This window comes from Gorilla gorilla, chromosome 12, assembly GCF_029281585.2.
Source record: "Gorilla gorilla gorilla isolate KB3781 chromosome 12, NHGRI_mGorGor1-v2.1_pri, whole genome shotgun sequence".
NCBI lineage: Eukaryota > Metazoa > Chordata > Mammalia > Primates > Hominidae > Gorilla > Gorilla gorilla.
In genome coordinates, this window is record NC_073236.2 from 31411535 (window position 1) to 31434003 (window position 22469).

The following is a 22469-nucleotide window of genomic DNA, read 5'->3' on the forward strand; positions in this document are numbered from 1 at the left end:
CTTAGGCTGCTTTCAAATTTTGGTTATTATAAAAAGTGCTATAACAAATATGATAGTGCAGATATTCCTTTGACATATTAATTTTCTTTTTGGGGGGCACATATACCAGCAGTAGAACTGCTGATCATATGATAGCTCTGCTACTACTTTTTTAAGGAAATTCAAAACTGTTCTTTATAATGGTTGTACCAATTTAAATGCCCACCAAGTTTATGAGGGTATGAGGATTCCCTTTTCTCCATATCCTCACCAGCATTTGTTATTGCCTGCCTTTTGCATAAAAGCCATTTCAAATGGGACAAGATGATATTTTCTTGTATTTTTCTTTTGCATTTTTCTGATGATCAGTGCTGTAGAGCACAATTTCATATGCTTGTTTGCCATTTGTAAGTCTTATTTTGAGAAAAAATCTTTGCCTGGTTTTCATTTGGTTTACTAGATGTTTTTCCTGTAGAGTTGTTTGAGATCCTTGCATATTCTCAATATGAATCCTTTGTCAGATGGGTAGTGATGTCTCTTTACCTTACATTATAAAAGGCATGATGTCATTGTTCACAGGTGCATCCCTGGATAGATACACAAAAGCCATGGAAAAGCTGTCATTCGGCAGTGTTGCCTTTGACAACCTGTTTACCTGATGTCTCTGTTTGGGTGTCAGTATCTCTTAATGTAACAACTAGATGTTGTTTTTTGCACTCATTGCTGGTATGGTGTCACTATTTTGTGTCATAAATTGATCCACAGTCAAATGCAATTAAATTTATTCCTATTTGGAGGATCAGGTTTTGAGATTTGTCATGACCCATAATTTTCTTTTTCAAGAAATTGAGTCTAGCAATATTTCACAGGCTGGCCTTGAAATCCTGGGCTCAGATGATCATTCCACCCTAGTGTCCTGACTAGTTAGAAATACAGGCATGTGCCACAGTGCCCTGCTGATTATTCTTAAATTCTGATTTTTCTCATTCTCTCAGCTAAACTGAGTGTATTATTGTTTAACATATTGCTCTCGTGGAGCTGTCAGCTTTCCATTAATTATTTACCATAAAAATATATCACATATTTTAGGAGAACCTTGTGGTAGAAATTATTCACATTCAACTGCAAATAAAGTCGCACCCTTTAGAGAGAGTTTTGTATCTCTATTTTTCATGCCCTGCTACTTTAACTATAAAAATATAACTGCCCCTTCCTTGTTGCAGAAGAAAAGCTTCCTGTATCTCAGAGGGACACTCCTGCTTTAAGAACAGAAACCCGCATGGGAATGGAGGACTCCTATAACCCCATTGTGCCTCTCCCAGAAAGCTACCCGGATCCTCTACCCTACAAGTGGGCTGGGGTGAGAATAATTGGGTGCCCCCTGTTCTTGTCCTACAGCACATGGCATAGAAGCTCTGTCTTGTAAGTGGGGCTGGGAAGAGATAGGAATCCATCACATCACAGACGGGAATTTAGTCTCCGCCATAGAGATCTGACTCCAGGGCCTCAACTGAGATCTGGGGAGAGGAAGCACCATCTTCTTGTCAGATCAGTTCAACGTCAAGCTTCTGTCATCCTGAGTTGCAAATGAGAGTAATTCTCATCTCACAAGTATGATGGACCCTCACTGCCCTTACTGAGACTTGGTAAATGATTTATTCTGTTTTAACTGCTATAAGAGAACTCCATAAAGTGGGTGGCTCCAAAATAACATAAACATATTTTTCTGAATTCTCAAGGCTAGGAAGTTAAAGATCAAGATGCTTTTGAAATTGGTATCTGGTGAAGACCCAATTCCTTCTTCATAGATGACCATCTTCCTACTGTGTCCTTACATGGGGGAAGAGGACAGAAAAGTCTCTGAAGTTTCTCATAAAAGGCACTAATCCTACTTATAAAGATAGCACCTCGACACCTCCCCAAAACACCTATTCGTTTACCAAAGCCCCCACCTCCTAACACCATCACGTTGGGTTTAGAATTCCAACACAGGCATTGTCGGGGGTAATAAACATTCAGTCTATAGCAGTACATTTTATCAATCAATTTTTATTTACTGCATTTTCTTAGAATAATGCCCATTGATTTTTAATGGTTGAGATTTACAGTGTTTTTTTTTTTGTTTGTTTGTTTTACCAGAAGTGATTGTTTCATTGGAAAGCTTAAGGCTCCTCATGCCACCACTCTGGTAATTAGATGACTCTATTCATATTTGTGTTTGAAGCTTCTTCACGTTCTGAATGTCTTTCTCTTAAGCCAATTGCCATCCCTCGTTGGTATTATCATTTGCTTGGAAACACACTTCTCTCAAGTTTTCATGTAGTGAATCCACCTGTCTTTTATTTGGCTTTATTATGGTACATTTCTGCATATTTTAAACTTTTTAGGCAAATATTTTGTATATTTTTAGATAGTTGTATATTTTGAAGACAGCTCCCTCTATTAGGACGTGTCCTCATGTCCAACTTGCCCTGTGTCCCACACACTGATCTGCACTCTCTCAAGCCTGGGTCTCTCTCCTACCTTCTGTGGGGCTCTCTCTCTGAACAGTGTTCTGCAATCCAGTGTCTATACTGGGGTCTTCACACGTCTTGGCCTATCTGGTTTTCCAGCTCCCTTTCCTCAACTCCAAATCTACCTGGTTCTACACCAACACTGTGGCCTGGAAGCTCCCTTAGGGAAGTATCTGATTGTGCATTCATCACAGGGCTCTTTTTGATTATTTTCCCCATCTCATTGGCCACTGTCTTTGTTGCCTGATGTCAAACAGCTTAAAAATGTGTTTAAGATATTTCACTGTGTTTTCCAGTTATTTCTGGTGGAAAGATACATCTAGTCTCACTTGTTATACCTTGTTTGAAAGTCATCATCTTGCCTACAGATATTCAAACTAATTTTATGATGTCTACTGAGATTTATCTTGGAATATATACATATAGATATTCAACCCTAAATTCCAACAGCCATTTCTGTAGACATCATGAAGCATATATATATATAAAATATAGTATTTGGTAAAACTGATATTGTACAACTGTCACATGAGAAAAGCAAAAGTTCTAAAATTCTATAATAAAAATAATTGATTTGTCTTTCAATGAATTTCTCCTATGGAAATACTGAGGTATTTTCTAGGGCACTGCCCCAGGGGTGCTTCACGAGGCCCCACTCAGAATTTGACCCAGCAGGGATGTGAGGGATTTCAATCCCTGTGCTTGGCATTCTGTCTCCTCCATAGGAAAATTTGAGATCTTCCTCCATTCCTTTGTTGGGCTGCTTCACCATTCTGGACACTGATGGACAGACAGAGGGTGTGGCAGGCCATAAATATCAATGACGCCAGTGTCTTTGAGGATGGAGACACTAACCTGCACCAGAAAAGCAGGGACCCACATGGGGCATAGCCTCAGTGTATAAGCCTAACCATATGGTAATATGTGTGCCACTCTGAGAGAAGATTCCACATGGAAACAGGTTGTGCCTTTCTCAGAGTGAAGGCTCATTCAGGAAGGTGTGTACCTGGACTTCAGCTGTGTTTGGTAAAACCTTTCTCAATCAAGGAATAATGAGAATCCTCGGAATGATTTGTTTGTGAAAAAGAAAAAATGGGTCATGAAAGGAACTGATATAGAAACAGTCACTGAACAATGTTCTTCATAACACAGTGGATTACCGATTACTTAGGACATGCCCATATAAGAAGAAAAACACTGCCTTCTTATAGACTAAATACTGCCCAAACTTATCCTAGACTCCTCACAAAATGAATATTGACATGACTTCTAGGATAACTGGATACCAAAGACAATGGTGACATTAATTTTCCTGATTCTTTGGTACTACCTCATTAATTGATCAGTTCTCACCTAGAGACCCATTCCCAAGAAATGTAATTTTCAATTCAAGAAACAGTTCTTCTGTGAGACAAATTGTCTTCGTGGTGAGTAAATGTGTGTATTGATTTTGACATCATGAACATGATGGTGATGATATTGATGGCATTCTCAGAAACATAACCCAGGTCCAAAAAGTTAACTGCAGAGTCATATTTATTTTAGTTCGGCTTTGGGTCAAGAAGGGCATACATTGAAAATGACATTGTGGGTCATTTTCAATCCTGAGGGTTTGGTGCTGTTAAGAAAACAAGACGACCCTAAATGGTGGTCAAAGGCTCCCTGACTGGTTCCTCTCTGCACCTGCTCCTCACTGGACCTCTGCCTTGGGTGGGCACTAAGCACCTCCTTCTGGTCATCTGCTACCTGTGCACCCAAGTAAAGAAGGCATGGGGGAATCTGCTTCTGAAACGTTTACTTGTACATCTGGCCCCCAGCAAGCAGCTCAGCCAGGACTGGGAGCTGCGCCTTGGATCTCCCCCATGTGATCTCACCTTGTGCGCTGTGCTTCCTTGCAGCAAGGTGACAAGGTCAGCTGAGTGGCCTCCCTTCACAGATATTACTGGAAACAATTTTTAGCAAATCTAGTTGTAGTTTGACAATAGGATTCAGCAATCATGCTCATAGGAAGGTGCCTGACTGAGTTATATCCACACAAAAAAAAATGCATGGGCATTCATTTACATTTCCCAAGACCTGGAAACTTTTAAAATTAATTCTCATTAGTTCAGCCATTCTCAGATTTTAATCAGAAAACTAAACAATAACATTTTCTTTAACCAGACTTACAACTGACTAAGATGAGAAAATGGGGTCAGAAAAATCAAGACTGAGTTCTTACCTGCAGTCTAATGGTGGTAAGTTACATAATGGAGCTATGGTGAGATAAGCTACTAGGTGCTCTAACTCTTAACCTCTCAATTACAGCCAACCAGCAACGCCCGTTAGCGAGGCATCTAAAGATCCCCCAACATGGGAAAACTCTCTGACTCCATAAAACTACACTGGGAATCTCTCCAGGCTCTAAGGTGTGCAGGAGCAGCTCCTATCCCAGGTTATGCAGTCAGACTAATCTCTGCTCTTTTCCTGGGAAAACAAGTGATGGTTAGGATAGGCGGAAGACATGCTCTACTCGAAGTCTCTGCACAAAGAGAAAAATCAACAAAAGTGGGAAACGCGTTTTCCCGACACACTGAACACCATCTGTGAAAAACGCAACTCTGTGCCATGATGTCTTGCAAAATTAAGACACAATGCAATTGGAGTAAATGTGAAAATCGCAATTGTTTGCAGACTGCACATTTGTTCATATAGCTTCCAATAAAATAACATCAAAGCCAGTGTTCTCCATAAGAACTCAGAAACAGCATTTCAGAAGGCATTTTCCTCCCACCTTCTACAGGCAACACAATGCGCATGGATCAGGTGCCCACCTGCTGCTTTCTGATGTCCATGGCGTGGCTTGTGCTGAAGCCCACATTATGTGGTCAACTTGAATGAAAGGACTGACTGCTGTGATTCTGAGTCAGAGCCATTGCTGGGAGTCATGGAGGTCCCCTGCGGGGTAACATTGACTTGCAGAAGACTCAGTTATGTTCTGCACCTTATTTTCACAGCACAGAAATATAGGAAAGTTCTACCCAGTCCTGCCTCCCTCTCTCCTTCACTCAAGGACACACTTCCCTCATATGCCTTCAGCTTCCACAGCTTCATTTCACCCTTGTGCATTTTCCCTCAAAAAGGACCCCCTAGGCTGTACCAAGCCTCCCCCAGACTCCACCAGCTGCACCTCACACTGGACACCTCCAAACACAGAGAAACCCCAGTGGGAAACTGCCCCATATATCCACTCTTTCTCCCACTCACGTCCACTCACACTCAAAATTTCTAGTTCTCCATAAATCACCTTTTATAACAGCAACAAGAAAAACCCAGCTCAGCCCAAACTCCATGGTGAGTTCCCTGTCTGATCACCGAATGGAAACACCTGGAAATCTCAGGGCTGAGGCTCCTTTCCCAGAGCTGCAGGTTCAGGGCTGGGCTGTTTTTCAACGGCAAAGGGAGGGCCCTAGTTGCCTGTCTCCTACTATGTAGGGAGTTCTGGAAGGGATGCCTCAGAGTGGGCTGTGTCCCAGAGTGGATGTGAATGATTATACTTCATAAATAATTAATTCTCATTAGCATTTCTACTTATTGATGCACATGAAGTATGTTCCGTGGGAGTCAAATTTTCCTTTATTTACAGATGCGAACGTAAACCCCCAAGCATGGAGGGACGAATGTGTCTAAGAGCTCACATCGGCTGGGCGCGGTGGCTCACGCCTGTAATCCCAGCACTTTGGGAGGCCGAGGCGCGCAGATCACGAGGTCAGGAGATTGAGACCATCCTGGCTAACATGGTGAAACGTCGTCTCTACTAAAAATATAAAAAATCAGCTGGGCGTGGTGGCGGGTGCCTGTAGTCCCAGCTACTCGGGAGGCTGAGGCAGGAGAATGGCGTGAACCCAAGAGGCAGAGCTTGCAGTGAGCCGAGATAGCGCCACTGCACTCCAGCCTGGGCGACAGAGCGAGACTCCGTCTCAAAAAAAAAAAAAAAAAAGCTCACATCTGGTAAGAGCCAGTCTCAGTGTCTGGCCTGTGTTTCTCACGACTGGATCTGACTGCTCCCTAAATTAACTCTAGGACCGAGCTAGAAATTCCGTGTAAGGTTTACAAAACCCTTTTCTTATAATGATATCATGATATTATTTGACTGTATCTTAGTGTTTTTCTAAATAATGTAGAAAAACTGAGGATTAATTGACGTGTGTATTCAGAAGTCTATGACTTTTATTAGTTTTATCTCTCTCTTAATCTTTGTCTACCAAATGATACACTTTTATTTGTAATCGTGACAAATAACAATATTCACATAATATCTCAATTTGACAAATATTGGCATAATCATTACCACTCACAAAGAAAACAAATCAATTAGCCTCACAGTTTTCTCTTTTTCTCCTGCAATATCCCTTCCTACATCTTCCCTCCTCTTACCAGGTAGAAGTCAGTTAGGGATCTTTGTTACGTAACTTGCAATGAGTATTCACTTTGTACAGTTCATAAAATGAAATCATATGTATGTGCTTTGGCTTATCATAGTCAGCATAAGTACTTATGAATTTAACCATGCCCTTGAGCGTATCCAACATTAATTGATTGTTGTAGTGGGTACTATTCCAGTAAGTGACTTTTCCACAATTTGTTTACTGATAAAGCTGCTGATTAATATTTGGATTGTTTTCAGTTTCTGTGTATTTCCCATAAAGCTGCTGCTCAGCTTAGACAAGTGCACAGTTGAGAAACATGTTCTTAATCTTACGACAACATGAACAACAGCTAAACTGGTCAAGTTGCAAATGAATAAATTTTCTTTAATATATCAGGTAATTAAAGTTACAGCACCCAGTGTGTTTGTCAGTGTATGTGAGAGAAAGAAAGGGAGGAAAGGAGGCTGGGAAAGAAAGAGAGAGGAAAGGAGGCTGGAAAAGAAAGTGATTCTACGTAATTATTAATTTATGAAATCTTCAAATACAGGGACTTATTCCTAATGAATGGGGTCCACATAAGTTGATGAGGGTAACTTGATGTGCCCCCATATGGCTATAGATTTATAGTATAAATATTATTTTCTAAACACATAAACACTCATATTCATTAGAATAGATGTAGTGGAGGGAGTCTATTGGTGCAATGAGAAGGTGACACAAGACCCTATCTCCAGTGCCTTTCTCTGCTTCCTACACCTGCCCTGATGCTGAGCCTTGAGCCTGCCTGATCACTGAGCCCCACAATGGTCCTGAGCCCCCATGTGGTGCCAAGTGCTCCCTGGGTTTCCCTGCTGGTTCCTGAGTGCCTGCTTCTGTCCTCAGCACCCCCTGCTGTCCTGTGAACCCCCATAGGGAGATGTGTGTCTGGGCTCACACTGATGTCCCCTTACTGTGTCTTCTGCTTAAAAATGCATGGTTGTGGCTGGGCAAGGTGGCTCACACCTGTAATCCCAGCACTTTGGGAGGCCGAGGCAGGCGGATCACCAAGGTCAGGAGTTCAAGACCAGCCTGGCCAACATAGTGAAACCCCGTCTCTACTAAAAATACCAAAAATTAGCTAGGCATAGTGGCGGGCACCTGTAATCCCAGCTACTCAGGAGGCTGAGACAGGAGAATCACTGGAATCTGGGAGGTGGATGTGTCATTGAGCCAAGATGGCGCCATTGCACTCCAACCTGGGCAACAAGAGTGAAACCGCTTCTCAAAATAAAATCAAATTGAAATAAAATAAGTAAATAAATAAAATTTAAAAAATAAAAAAATACATGAAATACATGGTTGTGTGCTTGTTGCTCAGGTAGCTCGGCCGCAGGAAGAACTGTTTTTTGGACACAGATCTGGAGGTGGTGACTGGACTCTTGAGTGGGTTGGAATTTGCGCTCCCTTCGTGACCTGTGCAGCTGACCCACTCCAGTCCCTCCCTTGGGGGCTGATGGATGAAGCTCCAGCAGGAAGTGCTGGTTGTGATGGGGAATCCAGCATTTAAACAGAAATGTTATTGTTGTTGATTCACTAAACAAAATGTGGTACTCGTTTTTATTTTGTCGAAATACACAAAATTTAAAATTTACCATTTTAGCCCTCGTTAATTGTACGTGCGGGTCAGTGATACTTTACACATTCGCAGTGCTGTGCAACCATCACCACTATTTGGTTTGGGAACATTTTCATCACCGAAAAGGAAACCTCACCCCCATTGAGTGGTCACTCTCCATTTCCCCTCCACTGACCTCCTGAGATCTGTCTCTAAGGGTTTTCCTGCTCTGCATGCTACATGTCAACGGGACAATTCTGGATGTGGACTTCCATGTGTCCCTCAGTTCACTCACCCAGTGTTTTCAAGGCTCATCCAAGTTGCAGCCTATGTCAGTGCTTCACTCCTCTTTAAAGCTGGGTTACAGACACACAGACGCACCGCAGCGCCTTCATCCCTGTGGCAGTCGATGGGTACTTGAGTTGTATTCTCCATTTGGCTACTGTGAGTGGTGACACTGGGTACACTTGTGTATGAGGTTTTCTGTGAAGACCATTTTCCAAAGTTGTTGTAGTATTTCAATACCAACCTGCAACCTATGACCATTCCAAATTCAATGTCTTTACCTACAAGTGATTATGTTTTTCTATTTACTTTTGAATACTGGTTATCTTAGTGTGTGTAAGGCAGTAATTTACAGGGATCTTAAATCAGCAACATAAACCAAATAACCCCATTAAAAATGGGGAAGGGACGTGCACAGAAACTTCTCAAATACAGACCCAGAAGTGGCCAACTAACCTATAATAATGCTCAGCATCCTCAATCATCAGATACGTGCAAATCAAAACCAAATGAGATACTATCTCACATATGTCAGAATTGCTATCACCAAAAGATCAGAACTTGACAGATGCAGGCAAGGCTATAGAGAAAAGGGACCACTTACACTCTTTTGGTGAAAATATAACTTGGCCCAAGCACTGTGGAAATCAGTCTGGAGATTTCTCAAAACCTTAAAACAGAGCTACCAGTCCATTCAGCATTCTCATTACTGGGTGTATGCCCAAGAGAAAACAAATTATTGTAACAAAAAGACACATCCACTCATGTGTATCACCATGCGATTCACAGTACCAAAGACATGGAATCAACCTAAATGCCCATCAGTTATAGACTGAATAAAGAAAGTGTGGTATTTGTACACAGTGAAACACTACGCAGCTCCAAAAAGAATGAAATCATGTTTTTTGCAGCTAGCTGGATGCAGCTGGGGTCCAAAATTCTAAGCTAACTGACACAGAAACAGAAGATAAGAGTCAGTGGGAGATGAAATAAACATTTTGGTTGCTTCTCTGTGTAAAATTGAGAAAAGAAATCACCTGGGTGCATGAACTCTTGAAATAGACAAGCCTAGAGCCGCTCATGTCCTGACTTCCATTTCATTATGTTGTGATTTTTCTCATTTTTATTCAGTTAAAATTGCTTTCCTTCACTCTTGGCTAAAATAGCCACACATAATCATCTAGAGGCATTACAATAAAAATAATATATTTGAACATAAGAATAAGTGATAACTTCTATGTCAAAATTATTGCAGATTCAGCGTGATAGACAGATGCTCTGGAGCCCATCTGAGCTGCGGCGGCATCCGTAGCTCACTCCTGCTTACTGCTGAGTAGCGTTCTGTGGAATGGATTCACTGGTGTTCATTCCACCATCCACCTACTGAGAAACAGTTTGCTTGTTTCCAGTTCTTGGCTGTTCCAAATAAAACTACTGTGAACACTCGTGTCCAGCCTTTTGTGTGGGTGTAATGTTCACTTCTCCGGGGAAAATGCTGGGTGTAATAAGTGTGTGTTTTATTATGAAACTGACAAACCATTTTCCAGAGTGGCTGGAAAATAACTTTTGCGTTTTACATTCCCACTAGCAACGTATGAGATTGTAGCATTAAAGTTCATGTTTTATGCAGTTTACTGGTGAATTTTTTGAATGGATGACTGTTAAGATGAGAACAGACATGCATTTATTTTCTCTCTCCTTCATGCAGCAAGCGTGTGTGCCTTGGAGAAGCCTAGGGAAGGTGCAGCTCACAGACCTGCCCTGCTCTGGGCCAGCTGTCTACAGGTGCTAAGGGACGACCACGCCGTTACCTGTGTGGTGCAGGTCAACTCATCGGCTATTTTACAAGCTGAAGGGTGGAAGCTGACAGCTCACCCAGTGACTGTGACCAGGTAAGTGCTTTATGAACAGGAGTCCAGTAAATTCCTTTATCTGTCAACCTTGTCACTAGTTGACTTATGAGATTTTTGACTTCTTAAGAAGAAACAGCTAAGAAGACTTCTACAGGCTCAGAAAGTTAAAAAGGGAGACGATGCAAACACTTCGATGTTGGATGTTTTCCTTTGAGCTGCTTAACTTGCCTGCACGTGGGTCAGAGGGAAATCCTCTGAGGTCTTAGAAGTTCATCCCGAGCTATTCCAGCTCGACACATTTATCATGTCTTACCCAAATGGCCAGTATCGCCTTCATTCCAACTGGCGGCTGCTTTTATTCTGTTTAAAGATCCTGTTTGAAGTTCACTGAAGCCAGTCCTATGGGCCTCCCAGGAGCCCCTAGGGCTCTGTGTGGACTAAAGTCACTGAGTGGGTATGCGGGAAGGAATTGGGGCTCCTCTTAGGCCTGGACTCAGGCAAGTATCTTCCCCTTCCTTCTAACATTTCCTTAGAAGGTGAGTTTTCCAAAAGGAAAAATCATCTCCCTTGCTTTCCTCTGTCCCCGTCAGCTCTCCATACTTCCAGGAGCAGCAAAAGTTAACACAATTTACCCCAGTTTTATTTCATCATTTGCCTTTCACGCTTCTGCCTTTTTGCTTCTTTCCCTGTGTTCACTCCTCTCACCGCCACGCAGCCTCTTTCCAACCTGGGCCAGGCTCCAGCAGGACGCTGCTCTTCCTTCCCTCCTGTTCTCCTGCAGGGCATGGGAGCCACCAACCTCTGTGCCCATGGGACCCCTGGGTCTGGTTGGACTGATTCCTGAGGGTGTTCCCTGGAAGACAAGGAAGGGAGAACACGGGGAAAGGGAAGGCCTCGGGCTGGGAAAGAGCAAGGCCTCCCAGGAGGGAAGATGAGAGGGGCCCTGGGATGAGAGTCAGGTGTGAGCCTCCCACACTGCCTGTGGCCACCCACGCTGCCTACGGCCACCCTGGCCTTTTTCCACTAGGCCCAGCCCCTACTCTGGGAGACCATAGTGTGTTCAGGTTCAGTAAAATAGAGTCAGGATGGGGCTTAAAGCCTGGCTGGCTCTGCTGCCTCATCACTGTGAGACCCTGGGCAGGTTACTTAACCACTCTGAGCAGCAGTTTCCTCAACAATGGAAAGAGTAACAGGAAAGAGGAACAAGGATCCTGTAAGACAGCTGCAGGGTTTGGATACAGACTTCACAGGACATGTCAGGACAGGGTGAGTGAGTGCTCCATGATGTCAGCCGCTACTACTTTGTTGTTGGTGGTCACTGGACCTCTTATTAGAAAGTGCAGGTCTCAAATGAGACCTAATTAAACTGAAGAGCTTCTGCTCAGCAAAAGAAGCTATCAACAGAGTAAACAGGCAACCTACAGCATGGGAGAAAAGTTTTGCAAACTATGCATCTGACAAAAGTCTAATATCCAGTATTTGTAAGGAACTTGAACAAACTTATGAGAAAAAAAAACCTCATTAAAAAGTGGGCAAAGGAAATGAACAGACACTTCTCAAAAGAAGACATACATGTGGCCAATAATCATATGAAAAAAAGCTCGTCATCACTGATCATTAGAGAAATGCAAATCAAAACCACAAAGAGATACCATCTTACCCCGGTCAGAATGGCTATTAATAAAAAGTCAAAAAATAACAGATGCTGGTGAGGTTGTGGAAAAAAAGGAACACTTTTACACTGTTGGTAGTAGCATAAATTAGTACAACCATTGTGGAAGACAGTGTGGCAATTCCTCAAAGACCTAAAGACAGAGCAATCCCATTACTGGGTATATACCCAAAGGAGTATAAATCATTCTTTTTTAAAGACACGTGCACACATATGTTCATTGAGGCACTATTCACAATAGCAAAGACACAGAATTAACCTAAATGCCCATCAGTGATAGACCGGATAAACAAAATGTGGTACCTATACATAACGGAATACTATGCAGCCATAAAAAAAGAATGAGATCATGTCCTTTGCAAGGACATGGATGGAGCTGCAGGCCATTATCTATAGCAAACTATCGCAGGAATGGAAAACCAAATACCACGTGTTCTCACTTATAAGTAGGAGCAAAGTGATGAGAACACATGGACACACGGGGAATGACACACCCTGGAGTCTACAGGAGGGTGGAGGGTGGGAGGAGGGAGAGAATCAGGAAAAATAACTAACAGAAACTATCAACAGAGTAAACAGGCAACCTACAGAATGGAAGATACTACAGGTACTAGGCTTAATATCTGGGTGATGAAATAATCTGGACAACAAACTCCCATGACACACATTTACCTATGTAACAAACCTGCACATCCTGCACATGTACCCCAGAATGTAAAACAAAAGTTTAAAAAAAAACACAGATCTCTTATAAGACAAATACCAATTATTAAGTCAGCAAGTGTTTATTGAGATGCTACTACTCTATGCTCTGCTCTTAGGGGGATACAAAAATAAGACAGTCATCAAGGGATAGGGTTAGGCATAGGCCTCTACTGAAGGAATGGTGCAACTAACACACAGTGTGCGACCAGCACCCTAGGGCAGGAGGCAGGTGAAAAGCAGGGGCTGCACAGCCACAGCTGCCCGGAGGCCCCAGGAACCAGAATGGCATCAAGGCAAGCTGACTCAAGGAGGAGCTTGACATTCTTGAGGGGCTTGGATTGAGGGGTCACACATTTGCTTGTTCAGATGAGGACTGTCTAGGACCAGGAAGTTAACAAATACAAAGTCAAGATGTAAGGAAAAAGGAAGACTTAAATCCCACGTGTTCATTCAACCAATATTTGTTGAGCAGCTACTGTCTCTCTGCCAAGCACTGGTGATACAAAGATAAACAAGACAGACATGGACCCTGCCTTGTGGAGCCCGATGGCTAACGAGAGATGGAGAACAGCCAAGGAAACCAATAAAGGGTGTTGTGCCCGCCACAGTCCAGCAGGAAACAGAAGCCACGACAGGTATGTCACACAGAGGGGATTCAGTACAGGGACTTGTTGACACAGTAGCTGGAAGGCAGAAAGAGCAGAAACGGGGTGCTGAACAACCCAGAGAAGAATAATCACTGGCAGCGGCTGCCACCCACCCCCAGAGTCAGGGACAGAAGGGCAACCGGGGCTGATGCTCAAACCTCTAGACGGGGCCATCCCTGCCTCACTGGCGCCCAGACCTGTGCGGGGATGCTGGAAGACAGTGGTCTCCCCAAAGAAAGGGCACAAGGACCCTCATCTCCAGCGACTACTGCTGCTGCTGCTGCTGCTGGAGAGACAGTGGCAAAGCCTGGAAGAGGTGGCAGGAAGCCCCACTCCTCTCCTAACATCCCAGCCTCCCTCCAAGTCCTCCACTGCCAGAATCTAGCAAGGACCCAGATGCCAAGGGAGCCCGCGTCACGGAGCAGAGACACTCAGAACCAGCTGGCCCAGTCCCGCATCCGCGCCCCGCTCTGCCCATGTCTGAATTTCCAACCCTGGTCTTTCCCTGACCATGCAGCCAGACCACAAACAGCCTTCCCTTCCCTCTCTGCTCAGCCAAGACAGACAACCAGGCGTGCTACCAGAAGGCAAGCCCGCCTGGAGGGCCCACAGAAATGACGGGTGCCCTGAAGGAAGCCGCCAGCAGCTATGGTGGAGCCTCAGGGAGAGGGCCCAGGCAGTCGGACCTGCTGGACCCCGGGCGAACCCCAGAGAAGGAGCCTTGTTAGTTAGAAGTGCTGCTTCCTTCCGCCATTCCCAGGGGCTTTTTCCCTGGAGAGCTTTCCCCTGGGCAGGGCAGGTCTGTGGGGGTCAGGAGAGGCTTCTAGAGTGTTCTCCAGACTAGCAAGTGAAGGGCCAAGGGCCAGAGCTGGGAGGAGTTCTGAGGGCCCCAGCAGTTGCCCCCTCACCTCCTGGCCCCATCTCTCTCCAGCCCCTCCCCTGCCTCATCCATCCCTGCCAGCCAGCCCCCCAGCCTCGGGCCCCCATCACCTCCTGAAGAGACCAGCCTGTCCCTCAGTCATCACTTGGTCAGGCCTTCCCCATCTCGGCCATAAGGGACAGCTGCTCAAGCCCCACACAGGCCCCACCTGGTGGAGCAGGGCCAGCTCCTACCCACCTTCCACAGCACCAGCTCCCTGCAGCCACTTCCAGTCTCCTGGCCCCTGACAAGGTGTTCCTAGAAAATACTAGCTGGGCCCCAGAGTGCAGCCTCAGTGGGGCCAGGTACCATGGGTCTGGGACTCCAGAATCTTTAGGCCTCAGCCCCTCACCTGGGCTGGATTTTCTGCGCTTTGCTTCTCTACCTCGGCACTGTTCGCAGCTTCCCCCCGCCCGCCCATAGGGACCCTGTCTCTGCCGCAGTGACACTGGGGGAGGTGTGGCAGGAGTGTGTGTATCTGAGCGCCATCCTCTCTGACAGCACATTTTTGTGTAGTCCATCCTAGGTACCAGGGTGGTAGGGTGTCTCAGGATGACGAGGGGTGCAGGTGGGGTCGGGGACGGGGCAGAGAGGTGGGAAAAAACCTTCCCGGGAAGTTCAGAGGGAAGATTGCTTCCTACTGGGAGAATGTCTAGGGGCTGGGTGGTCATGGAGCAGGAAATGGGTGGGGACGAAACAAATAAGCATCTGTCCCCATCTGGTCAAGGCTCCTGACAGGAACGGGATCTGAGGCTGAGCCACAGTGGAAGGCCCAGAAGGCACCAGGTGATGCCACCTTCACAGGCATCTGTCCCAGGAAGCTGAAGCTGTGAGTTGCTAGTGAGTGGCGTGTCCAGCAGCTGCCTTCTCCTTTCTTGAGTGGGTGAGCGACACGTATCAAACACCTGCTTTATGCCAAGCTCCATGCTGTACTCCAGGGACACAGGGACCTCAGGGCATGGTGCTGCCTCCAGGAGCTCAGGGTCCTGGCAGGAGGCAGGGAAGAGACAAAGAGACAATGAAAGTGGGGGCTTGGTAGTCAAGGGTGGCTTCCAGGAGGAGGTGACATTGGTGACACTCGCCCTTGCCTTGCAGGGTCTGGTCATAGATAGGCTGGGGGTGGGCTTGGGGAAGCAGAGCAGGCAATCAATCAATCAGGACTAAGTGACCTGGGGCCTAGTGAAAGGCAGGAACATGATTACCGGTCACAAAATGTCTGTGGCTTCCTGGGAGAAGAGGAGGGAATGGGGACCTCCCCTAAGCCCGAGTCCAGGGCTCATCTGAAAACTTCCTGGGGACCTGGGAAGGGATATGAAGTTAATCCATGCAACTGGGAGAGTGGGAAAGAAGAGAGCAGGCAGGAGGCCAGGGTGAGCGGGATCCCGGCCTCGGGGCCACTGGAGGAGCAGGATGCCTTTGCCTGGCTGCTTTACTGCCTTTCTGTACTTTCTAACTTTTCTAAGGTACACAGGTAGAAAAAAGGGGAAAATGCCCCCAAAATGTTCACTGTTTAATTTTGTCCTTTTTTTTTATTAAAGGGACTAGAAAACAAGGCCTTTAAATATTAGATAGAAAAGAATGTTCTAATTAATCCTTTTTATGTGACTTTGTAAATATGTGCTGTTTAATAAAAAGCTGGGGCACTCCATCTGAATGGGCTGATGTGCTTCTGGGGGAGGAGGACGCAGGAAGGGGAGGCCTGGCCCTGACTCCTGGCCCCTCTCGGACTGCACTTCCTACACACCCCGGGAGGTCCGGGGCACTGGCAGCCCCGTCCCTGGAGCACTCATAGGTGTCAAGGAACCCCTTGTGTGACTGGTTCTGCCAGGAGCAGGTGCTATGGGAGCTCCCGCCAGCACTGTTCCTCTAGATGAGACAGGGGCCCTCACTGGAGGCCCAAGGGGACTGGGCTGGCAATTTCCTGCCAGTCTTAAAGCCACAGAAGGAGAAAATTCTCCCTCCATGAGTCAGGGCACAGTGACTTGGTGTTTGGAAGTATCCTAGGTTGAACTGCGGAGTGTAGGGAAGTATTTTATTTGCTAAATCAGTGTTCACTGGGACTTTACAAAACATAGCTACTACAAATAACAAGAATCAACTATATCGTTAAACCATGTATTAAATATATATGTATATATGTTTATGTACATATGTGTATATATATAATTTATGTGTATGTATATATAAAGTAGAATACAAAATGTGTGCTCACCATAATTTACAACTTTATAAAAAATGTATGTGCGTAACTATGAGGTCTGGGAAGGAACATGCCATAGGTAAAACGTCTTTACTGTTAACATTATTTTTACAATGAGCTTAAAACAGGTTAAAAACTAATAACAGCTCTAATTCCCACTATGTGGTTTCATCCTAAGCCATTAAAATCTCCCTGGAGTTGAGGCATTTTGAGTGAACAGCACCCAACTCCCGAGGGATGCCACAGTGGCGGGAACGTGGGCACATCTGTTTAACGGAGCCGTGACTCTTGAGGCAGTTTGCGTGGGAGCTGCCTGATGGGTCTGAAGCACAGCCCCAGGATGGCCTTGTCTTGTTTTTTCCTTTTCTTTTCTTTTCTTTTCTTTTTTTTTGAGACAGAGTCTCCCTCTGTTGCCCACACTTGAGTGCAGTGGTGCGATCTCGGCTCACGGAAACCTCCACCTCCTGGGTTCAAGCAATCCCCCCACCTCAGCCTCCCAAGTAGCTGGGACTACAGGCATGCGCCACCATGCCCAGTTAATTTTTGTATTTTTTGTAGAGATGGGGTCTCACTATGTTGCCCAGGCTAGTCTTGAATTCCTGGGCTCAAGTGATCCACCCACCTCGGCCTCCCAAAGTGCTGGGATTACAGGTGTGAGCCACCACGCCCAGCTTTTTTCCCCTTGATTTTTATTTTATTTTATTTATTTATTTATTTTGAGATGGAGTCTCACTCTGTCACCCAGGCTGGCATGCAGTTGTGTGATCTCGGCTCACTGCAGCCTCTGCCTCCCAGGTTCAAGTGATTCTCCTGTCTCAGCTTCCTGAGTAGCTGGAATTGCAGGCATGTGCCACCACACCCAGCTAATTTTTGTATTTTTAGTAGAGATGGGGTTTTACCATGTTGGCCAGGCTGGTCTCGAAATCCTGACCTCAGGTGATCCACCCACCTTGGCCTCCCAAAATGCTGGGATTACAGGCATGAGCCACCGTGCCTGGTCATGTTTTTTCCTTTTAAAGCGTGTGTATCAGAGAGCTATTTGGACACTCATGTTCACAGTAGCACTAGTCACAACAGTGGAAAGGTGGAAGCAACCCAAGAGGTCAGCAGCAGGTGAGTGGATCAACACAATTGCCATACATGTGCAGTGAAATATTATTTGGCCCTGAAAAAGAAAGAAATTCTAACCCATGCCACAACACAGATGAACTTTCAGGACGTTATGCTAAGTGAGATAAGCCAATCACAAAAGGGCAAATGCTGCCTGATTCCATGTATATGAGGCACCTAGAGTGGGCAAATCCATAGAGACAGAAAGTAAATGGTAGTTGCCAGGGGCTCGGGGGAGGGAAGAATAGAGAGTTGTTTAGAGTGGAGTTCCTGTTTTGCAAGATGGAAAGAGTTCTGGAGATGGATGGTGGTGACGGTTGCGTGACAATGTGAACGAATATTAATGCCACTGAACTGTGCACCCAAAAATGGCTAAGATGGTTAACTTTGTGATGTGTATTTAACCACAATGTTTAACAAGGGAGGTATATAATGGACAAGAGACCCTGGGAAGCAGCATGTACTGTGTGCACCTGAATGCGAGCATCAGTAGTTTCCTTCATCTTGAAACATTACACTGTCAAAGGGAGACTTCGCGGCGTCCGGGTTCCCTCTGTGGGCAATGCCCGTGTGTGCCCTTCATGGAGCCCAGTCCTCCTGGGCCCTGGGTGGGACCAGGAGACCCCTGCTGCCTGGTGTGCTGATGACATGATACTTGCCCATCTGGATTTGGGCCTTTTTCTCCCAGCCGGAAGTTTTTGAGGCTTCCTGGTACAGCCTGCGGTCACCCGAGTACCAGAGAAAGGAAGGAGAGGCAAAGCTGTCATGGAAAGGAAGACAAGTAGTAGAAAAGGAATCTGGGGTTGGCAGTGCATGAAACCTGCCTTGCTGAAAGAATGCCCGGCTATGCAGAAAAACCTGCCACCGGGCTACCCGCCCCTGGTGCTCCTCCCCATTTCTCAGCTCCTCCTCTGCCCCAGCCCAAACCCATATTTCCCAGCCACAGCCCAAAGCCCTGCCACACTGACCTGAGAGCACGCATCTTCCTGACACCTCATTTGCCCTTCCCATGGAGTCATTACTTGGGTAGTGTCTGTCACAGCGTGTAAAGTTCACTTCTCAGCAGCAGTCCAGCCCCTGCAGCAGCCCCCGCCTGCCCATGAGAGGCTTCCAGCTGCTCTGTGCAACAGAGCAGATCCACTCTCCCCAGAGGCTATCCTCCTTATTGTTTCCCATCTCAATGCTATCTCACCAACCCAGCTGATTGGTCTCCCTCCCCTCTGTCCCAGGAGTGAACTTCCCATCCCTTAGGGATATTTCCCTCCCTGGGTCTTTCTCAGGGAATCTCCCCTCCTGCCGTCTGTGCCATTCCAATGGTTATGGTTATTTTGGCCAACACTCACCATGTGCCAGAGAAGCTTGTTAAGCCTTCATGAGGACCGGATGATAGAGGGGCCAGCGAGACCCCCACCTCCTCTATTTGATGGACAGGGACACAGAGGCGCAGGGGAGTTCAATGACCTTGCCACCAGGCAGAGCTGGGATTCAAACCCAGGAGGAACGCTCTTGCCTGGTGCGTGGATTGAGGGTGAGAGTGGAGGCAGAGAGCTGGCCTCAGGCTTCCTCAGCCCTGGCCACCCTGCCTGGGGAGCTTTCAACAATGCAGCCTCCCTTACCTGTTCAAGCAGAATCTTTGGGCAGGAACCCGACCCTCAGACTTTCTTGAATTCCGCAAAGGGTTCTAGGAGGAGCAGGACTCAAACAGTGCTGTCCAGAGGATGGTGCTCAGGTATCCATGGTTGTTTTTTATTTCTTTGTTTGTTTGTTTTGAGATGGAGTTTTGCTCTTGTCACCCAGGCTAGAGTGCAATGGCACAATCTCGGCTCACTGCAACTTCCGCCTCCCGGGTTTAAGCAATTCTCCTGCCTCAGTCTCCCGAGTAGCTGGGATTACAGGCACCCAGCACGACGCCTGGCTAATTTTTGTATTTTTAGTAGAGACGGAGTTTCACCATGTTGGTCAGGCTGGTCTTGAACTCCTGACCTCAGGTGATCCACCAGTCTCAGCCTCCCAAAGTGCTGGGATTACAGGTGTGAGCCACTGCACCCAGCTGTATCCATGTTTTTAACAAGCTCTTTGCCCCATATCATATTTTTTGCTTGCTTCTTTTTCTTTTGAAACAGTTTTCAAAATAATAAGCATCCTCCAAAAGTGACCAAGGAAGTTTTTGTTTTAAGTATCATTTTGAACTTGTGGATTTCAATTTAGTGCATTCCAATCCATTGCAGTGATAAGAAGCTCATGTGTTCCCATCTTTGGCCAGCAGGAGGATGCTGAGTCCTTTTGACCAGACCCCAGTAGCCTTTGGAAGTTTTCTCACCATCTGCTGTGGTAACATTCAGGCTCAACCTCCCTCTCCAAACCTGGCATCAGCCATTTCTTCCTGGACTCCAATCTGGGGGTTATTACCCCAGTTCTTATATTCTACTCTTAACCAACTTTCTAAATATAGGAGGCTCTTCTCCGTGTTCTAGAGAAGAATGGGTTAACACGCCTGTTGTTAAGCTCCATTCTTCCTTAAGAAGTCCTTTCAAGTTTAAGTTCAGCCTTTTGGGAAATGTATACATGATTGTGTGTATTTGCTTATTTAAAAAAAAAGGATTCTGCCAAAGTTATACTTGAAATATACTCACTCTAAATGGCTCACTGCAATCAAATATTTCTCCACTTTGAGGGCCAGTCCCAACCACTAAAAAATATCTCCTGCTCTGAGAAAATACACAAATAAGCATTAAAATGAGAGGGCAGTTCAGGCCACCAGAAAATTTGGAAAACTAAGTATGAGTTTTAATTAAAAAGTAAAAACAAATACTCAAAGATTTCACACCTAAAAAGAATCCAACCTAGACTACTTGAGACAGAAATGAGATAACAAACTCTACTACTGGGTTTACATCCACCTGTAGTCCTTGGCTGTGGTCCCTCCTACTGTTTAGGAGCTAGAGGGATGTGGAAATAGGAAGTGACTTTCTTCCGCACAACATTGATTCTGCAACACTGAAGCCATTGCAGGAAGGCTCCCAAGATGTTTGAGTAGATTCCCAAATGCTCAGGGACCCCTGGCATGTCATGAAAGGTAGGACAGGGATCCCTAAGCCATAGCTGGAACCCGGAGAGAGGAAGCTGCTGATGGGCTCCGTGGCACTGCAGGCATGATGCCCCATCAAGACTCCTAATTCCCCACGCCAACCTTGGCTGAGGCTCTGGCAGGCCACCCTCTGGGCTCACTCTAGGAGCCTCTACCTGCCCCTGCCCTCAGGTGTGAAATCTGGTTTTGGGGGGAGACCCACAAGTGTCCTACACCATGTCCAGGCAGCACCATGCCCTGCCCGTGTGACCTTGGGCCCCAGTCCCCTCCAGGACAGCACCACCTCCTGGACTATGGCGAAGATTAAATGTGCAAATGTAAGTAATGTGCATATGGCTACATCTGGCCAGGGCAGCTTCTGATGGCAGGAAGGGGACTGCGACCCCTCTGCAGACACTGGCTGGCAAAATGGGGCCCAGGTGCCATTGCTGGCCCCACGCCTGGCACTGGCGAGCTGGCAGTAAGCAGCGGAAGGTAGCAAATGGCAGTTCTCTGGTCTTGCCAAGGGAGTTAGAGTTGCTGCGTGGACTAAATGAGACAGTCAGAGTGAGTGCATCTTATAAACTGTAAAGTACCTGGTGAATGTGAGGAGGTGGTGGTGTCATTGCAGATTCATTCAAAAGAATGTACTTTGATGTCCCTCCCTCCCCACCTATTTTTTCAGACCCTGGGCTGGGCACCAGGAATACAGCAGTGAATGACACAGACGGCCAGGCTGCTGGAGGTGTTTCCCACCACCACCTCCTCACATTGACCAGGTACTTTACAGTTTATAAGATGCTCCCACTCAGACCATCTCATTTAGTCCACATGACAACTCTGACTCCCTTGGAAAGTCCAGAGAACTGCCATCTGATACCTTCTGCTGCTTGAATTCCTTGCCGAGGAGTCTCTGCCTTGTGGTCACCTTCCTATTCTAGTCTGGCTTTTCATTTCCTTTTACCTTTTTCTCCTTAACAGCCCATAAATCCAAAAGTGTTTTTTCTCCTCAGGACAACCACAGTGGAAGCCTGAGAAGGGAAAGGGTGGCATATCTATATCTATTTATTGGCCAGTTGTAGGATACAAACTGTTAGTCCCAGAAAACCAGGGATATACTTTGAAAAGCAGAACCTGAAGTTGTGTATCTTTTGGCTGAGATACACAGAAGGGAGTGAAGGTCGGGCACAATGGCTCACACCTATAATCCCAGCACTTTGGGAGGTCAAGGCAGGAGGATTGCTTGAGGCCAGGAGTTCAAGACCAGCCTGGGCAACATAGCAAGACCCTGTCTCTACAAAAAATAAAATTAAAATTGGCCAGGCATTGTGGTGTGTGGCTGTAGTACTAGCTACTTGGGAGGCTGAAATGGGAGGACCACTTGAGCCCAGGAGTTGGAGGCGGCAGTGAGCCATGATTGCACCACTGCACTCCAGCCTGAGTGACAGAGAAAGACTCCAAAAAAAAAGAAAAGTAAGTGTTTGGACTAGAAAGACTCTAATACATCACTCAGAAC

The 22469-nt window shown here is 46.0% G+C and overlaps 1 long non-coding RNA gene across 1 annotated transcript in view; it reads left to right on the plus strand.

Annotated features, from left to right (window-relative positions):
• The window catches only part of LOC134756762 (uncharacterized), a 49450-nt gene that overhangs the window by 22533 nt on the left and 4448 nt on the right, over nt 1-22469 (plus strand). The window contains exons 2-3 of the long non-coding RNA XR_010129863.1: nt 10489-10672; nt 21639-21732. This is a non-coding gene — a long non-coding RNA (uncharacterized lncRNA). The remainder of the gene's footprint in view (nt 1-10488; nt 10673-21638; nt 21733-22469) is intronic.